Consider the following 6,450-nt stretch of genomic DNA (forward strand, 5'->3'; position numbering starts at 1 on the left):
GTGCCCTTATCTGAGGAAGGATGTTCTTGCTATGGAGGGAGTGCAGTGAAGGTTTACCAGGCTGATTCCTGGGATGGCAGGACTGGCATATGAGGAGCAACTAAATCGGTTAGGATTATATTCATTGGAGTTTAGAAGAGTGAGGGGGGGAATCTCGTAGAAACTTACAAAATTCTAACAGGATTAAACAGGGTAGATACTGAAAGAATGTTCCTGATGGTGAGGTGTCCAGAACTAGGGGTCATTGTTTGAGGATAAGGGGCGGAGAACTTTCTTCACCCAGAGAGTGGGGAATCTGTGGAATTCACTGGCACAGGAAGTAGTTGAGACCAAAACATTGTGTAATTTCAAGAAGGAATTAGATGCAACTCTTGGAGCTACAGGAATCATGGGATATGGGGGAAGGTGGTATCAGGGTATTGAACTTGATGGTCAGCCATGATCATAATGAATGGTGGGCAGGGTTGAAGAGCCGAATGGCCTCCACCTGCTTCTATTTTCTATGTATATTTCTATGTAATCGACCCAATGTCTCCCCAATCGGCAATCCTGCCATTGCAGGAATCTGCCTGCACTCCCCCAGTGGAAACCTTTTTCGGCAAGGAGATAAAAACTAATACCATAGTGTGGTCTCTCCAGAACCCTGTACAGCTGCAGTAATACATCCTTGCCTCTGAACTCAAATCCTCCAGCAATCAAGGCCGACATGCCATTTGCCTTCTTAACTGCTTACTGCACCTACATGCTTGTTTTCAGTAACAGTTCCCTTTGTACATTAACATTTCCTAATCTATCATACCTTAAATAATACTCTGCCAATCTCCTGCCAAAGTAGGTAACTTCACACTTATGCACATTGTACTGCACCCGCCACGCATTCGCCACTCACAGCCTGTTTAAATTGCCTTGAAGCACCTTAACATGCCCCTCACCACTCACATTCCCACCAAGTATCATATCATCGGCAAACGTGGAAACATGACCTTTTGTTGCCTTATCTAAATCCTTGATAAATATTACGACTTGGGCTGCTTCAATATTTGAGGATTCACGAATGGGTCGGAACATTGGTGCAATCATCAGTGGACATTCCACCTCTGACCTTATGGCGGAGTGGAGGCCATTAATGAAGCCACTGAAGATGGTTGGACCTAAGAAATACCTGAGGAATTCCTGCAGTGACCACAAAATCACAGATATCCTGGTACTGCGATGATTTGCGACCAACAACCACCTTGGTTATGAAGAAGAGTCATCTGGACTCAAAACATTAACTCGGCTTCTCTCTCCACACATTCAGACAGACTTTCTGAGTGTCCAGCATTTTCCTTTTTTATTTCAGATTTCCAGTATCCACCGTATTTTTATATCAACAAAACCAGCTTTTTTTATGGTTGGTCTGACTCCAATGAGTGGAGTGTTTTCCCCTGAATCCAGTTTTGCAAGGACTCCTTGATGCCACACTCAGGGAAATGTGGCCTTGTTGTCAAGGGCAGTCATTCCCACATCATCTCTTGAATTCAGCCTTTTTCTCACATTTGGGCTAAGGCTGTACTGAGGTCAGACGTATTTTTGTTGACATGGCATACTTGGGCAGTTTTCTACATTGCCAGGTAAATGCCCTGGCAGAGGGTGATGGTCGAAGATTTGTTTTGTGACTGGAAACCTGGGTCCAGTGGTGGGCCACAGTGATTGGCGCTGGGTCCCATGCTGTTTGTAGTGTGCATTAATAATCTAGATGTGAATGTGTGGGGGGTATGATCAGTGAGTTCGCAGATGACATGAAAACTGGTAGTGTGGCAAATAGTGAGGAGGAAAACATTAGATTACAGGATGGTATACATGAGCAGTCAGATGGGCACACAGTGGCAAATGGAATTTAACCCTGAAAAGTGTGAGGTGGTGCATATTGGGGGGACTGACAAGGCAAGGGAATACACAATAAATGGTAGGACGCTAGGAAGCATAGAGGACTAGAGGGACCTTGGGTGCATGTCCAGAGATTTCTGAAGAAGTAGGACATGTAGATAGAACATAGAACATAGAACAATACAGCGCAGTACAGGCCCTTCGGCCCACGATGTTGCACCGAAACAAAAGCCATCCAACCTACACTATGCCATTGTCATCCATATGTTTATCCAATAAACTTTCAAATGCCCTCAATGTTGGCGAGTTCACCACTGTAGCAGGTAGGGCATTCCACGGCCTCACTACTCTTTGCGTAAAGAACCTTAGGTGGTTCCGAAGGTATATGGGATAATGCCTTTATTTGCCGAGGCATTGAATATAAGAGCAGGGACGTTATGATGGAGCTGCATAAAACACTCCTTAGGCCACAGCTAGAGTACTGTGTGCAGTTCTGTTCGCCACACTATAGGAAGGATGTGATTACACTAGAAAGGGTGCAGAGGACATTCACCAGGATGTTGCCTGGGCTGCAGCATTTCACCCATGAAGAGAGGCAGGATAGGCTGGGATTGTTTTCTTCAGAGCAGAGGTCTACAAAATTATGAGGGATAGAGAGAGAGTAGACGGGAAGAAACATTTCCCCTTAGTAGATGGCTCAATGATCAGGCCTCTTACATTTAAGGTAAGGAGCAGGAGGTTTGCGAGGATTTGAAGAAAAACATTTTCACTCAGAGGGTGTGGGAATCTGGAACTCGCTGCCTGAAAGGATGGTAGAGGTGGAAACCTTCACATCATTTAAGAAGCATTTAGATGAGCACTTGAAGTGCCATAGCACACAAGGCTATGGACCAACTGCTTGAAAATGGGATGCAAATAGATAGGTGTTTGATGGCCGGCATATATATGATGGGCCAAAGTGCCTCTTTCTGTGCTGTAAAACTCTATGATTCCATGATATAGTCATGGACAGATGCATTTATAGCAGGCAGGTTTATGAGGATGAGGTCAAGTACATTTTTCTCCCTTGCTGCTACCCTCACCACATTCTGCAGACCCCATCAAGCAACCATGTCCTTAAGGCTTCAGCCAGCCTGGTCTGGAGTGGTGCCATTGAGCCACTGTGGGTGATGGAGAAGTTTCCCACTCAGAGTATATTTCGTGCCTCTGCCACCCTCGGTGCTTCTTCCAAGTGGGGTTCAACATAGAGGAGTATTGACTCAACAGCTGAGAAGAGGCAAGCGGTAGCTGATAATCGGCAAGATTTCCTTGCCCATGTTTGCCCAAATGCCACGATTCTTCATGAGGTTCAGAGTCAACGTTGTGAACTTCTATGCAACTTCCTCATGACTCTATGCCCCTGTCCCATCACTTCTGTTGGGTCTGTCCGGCCAGTGGGATAGGACATACTCAAGGATGGAGATGGTGGTGCCTGGGGCATTGTAAGGAATGACTCCATGAGCGAGACTTCTCAGTCGCCTTGTTTGAGTAGTCTATGGGAGTGCTCCACCAATTTTGATACAAGCTCCCAGGTGCTAGTAAAGGAAGACTTTTCAGGGTGTACAGGCAGGGTTTTGCCATTTTGGTTTACGATGCTCAGTATCCCAGTGCGCCGGGTAATGCTGGAAGGGAAGGCAATTTGCTGCCTTCAGTTTTGCCATCTCACTATCTCAAATTAGCCGAACACTTAGAACAATTCATCTGCAAATTGTAGTCTCATAACATTGGAAATCTGAACAGAATTAATGTATTTTCTACTAATTCCCCTCTACTCCCTTCAATGCCCAAATCCTTGCTTGATTGGGAATAGTGAGGTTGCAGATGACTTAGTTTCCATTTGCTTGTCTGAGTACAGAGTGTGGGCAAATCCTTGGAATTCAACCGCTGGCCTCTCTTCAGAGTTAAATTACAATCTCTATCCCACATCTGTGGGTGGGCAGCGGTCACTGCATGGTCTTCAGCAGAGTGATCTCCCTTGACCAGAGTCAGTTGGAGCAGTGGTAGCAATCCCGCTGCTTCACAGTCTGACATGAAACTGGTTTCAGAGGTTGGGGTCTGATGAGGTGTGTCTCTCTGTGATTCAGCTGCTTACTGGAACAACCACATTTTAGGCATCATGCCAATGATTTTAAAGTGAAACTGATGTAATACCGATCTTCAATAGATTAGTGGCCAGTTGTTGTGGGTGTTCAAACCTTTAAACCTTCAAATTAAATGATGCAAACCAAAGTGATTAAATTGTGATTTCAGTTCTGGAATATTATCAAACACTTACTGATTTAACTTTTCCTAAAGATTTGAGGCAGTGAGCTCCCAACCTTGGACGGGAACTGATTTTTAATTCACAGAATAATAGATTTGTTATGATGCTGAAGGCGACCATTACTTTTGCTCTGCAAATGGTTTCTATTCCAGTAATCAGCGAATGACCTCTTGAATGCCCTGATTGAACCTGCCCCCACCACACTTCCAGGTAGTGCATTCCAGACTCAAGTCACTCATTGGTTTGATTTTTCTCACATCACATTTGTGGGTTTTGTTTTGTAAATCGCTTCAAATCTGTGCCCTGTGGATCTCGATCCTTTGACGAGCGGGAACATTTTCTCTCTATCCACTCTGTCCAGCCCACTCATGATTTTAAACATCTCTAGCACAGGGCTAAATAGCTGGCTTTTAAAGCAGACCAAGGCAGGCCACCAGCACGGTTCAATTCCCGTACCAGCCTCCCCGAACAGGAGCCGGAATGTGGCGACTAGGGGCTTTTCACAGTAACTACATTTGAAGCCTTCTTGTGACAATAAGCGATTTTCACTTTTCTTTCTATCAAATCTCACCTTAATCTTCTTTTCTTCAAGGAGAACAGTCCCAACCTCTCCAATCTAGCCTCATAAATGATGTTTCTCAATTCTGGAACCATTCCTCTAAACTTCTTCTTCACTCTCCAATGCGTTTACATCCTTCCTATATTACGGCACTCAGAACTGTCGACAATAGTCCAGCTGAGATCTAACGATATAAGTTTACCATAACCTCCTTGTTCTTGTACTCCATCTCCCCTACTAATAAAGTCCAGGATACTATTTGCTTTATTATCTGCACTCTCCATCTGTCCTGCCACCTTCAGTGATGTGGGCATATATACACGCAGGTCCCTCTGCTCCTGCACCCTTTGAGGATTTTATCCCTTATTTTAGATTGTTTCTCCATGTTCTTGCTACCAAAATGCATCACCTCACACACTGAATGTCATCTTCCAGCTATCTTAATATATATATTTTTAAATAAACGGGAGAATTCAGAATGTCCAATTCACCTAACAAGCACATCTTCGGACTTGTGGGAAAGAAACTGGAATGCCCGGAGGACACCCACGCAGAAACGGGGAGAGCGTGCAGACTCCGCACGGACAGTGACCCAAGCCGGGAATCGAACCTGGGACCCTGGCGCTGTGAAGCAACAGTGCTAACCACTGTGCTACCGTGCCGCCCACTCCATCAACTTGTCAATATGCTTTTGAGGTTCTACACTATCCTCCTCATGGTTTATAACACTTCCAAGTTTCCCTCCTTCCGCAAACTTCAAATTGTCCCCACTGCACCAAGATCTAGGTCATTAATATATGTTGAGATACCTGTATTTCTGATGGAAGAAAATCGATTGGATTATCCTCCATTATCAAGCACAAAGTGCCACAGTAAAGGTGTCTATCAGGTGCCTGCAGTGACAGCTGAGTAAAACCCATGTGACATCGTTAACTCTGATCCACCAACACAAACCCATTGGAACAAAATAAAAGCAAAATACTGCAGATATTAGAAATCTAATAAAAAACAGAAAGTGCCAGAAATACTCAGCAAGTTTGACAGCATCTGTGGAGAGAGAAACAGAGTTTAACATTTGGAGTCAGATATTAATTCTTCAGAACTGAAGGGGGGAACTGGACATTTCTTTCATTGTCCAAAGTCCCACTTCTAACTCAACGCCATTAAATCCAAGTTCACACAACCTGTGTCTGATTATCAGGTAGGTGTCAGGAAAATTCCAGCATTGAATATGGTAATATTCCTACTGCTGAACTGTATGTGTCCCAAGACTGAAAATATTTAGAGATATAAAAAAAAAACACCATCTTGTGCTTCTCAATCCCTCCCTACAGATCTCATTCCAGAAATGGATTATTCGTTGATAGGTTGAGTTCGCTGACGACAGCAGGGCTGATAGCTGAGGTGATAAATTGCACAGAATCATACAGCTCACATGAGACCATTCGGCCCCTTTTCTCAATGCTGGCTCTTTGAAAGAACTATCAAATCAGCCCCCATCCTTTGCTCTTTACGATTCGCTCTGCATTTTCTGTCGCCTTTTTCCTTGTTACCAACGCCCAGGAGCTGAGGGAGGAATCAGTCAGGATTCTGTCCAGTCACTGCTGTCCAATCGCCTTCACTGGGAACGCTGGCCGTGAATTCCGGATGAGAACAGTGTGTGGGGTCTTTTCAGCATTCGCTTGGCATTGGAACATGAATAGACATTTCAGCTTCTGGA

This window comes from Scyliorhinus torazame, chromosome 14, assembly GCF_047496885.1.
Source record: "Scyliorhinus torazame isolate Kashiwa2021f chromosome 14, sScyTor2.1, whole genome shotgun sequence".
In the NCBI taxonomy this organism is placed as follows: Eukaryota; Metazoa; Chordata; class Chondrichthyes; order Carcharhiniformes; family Scyliorhinidae; genus Scyliorhinus; species Scyliorhinus torazame.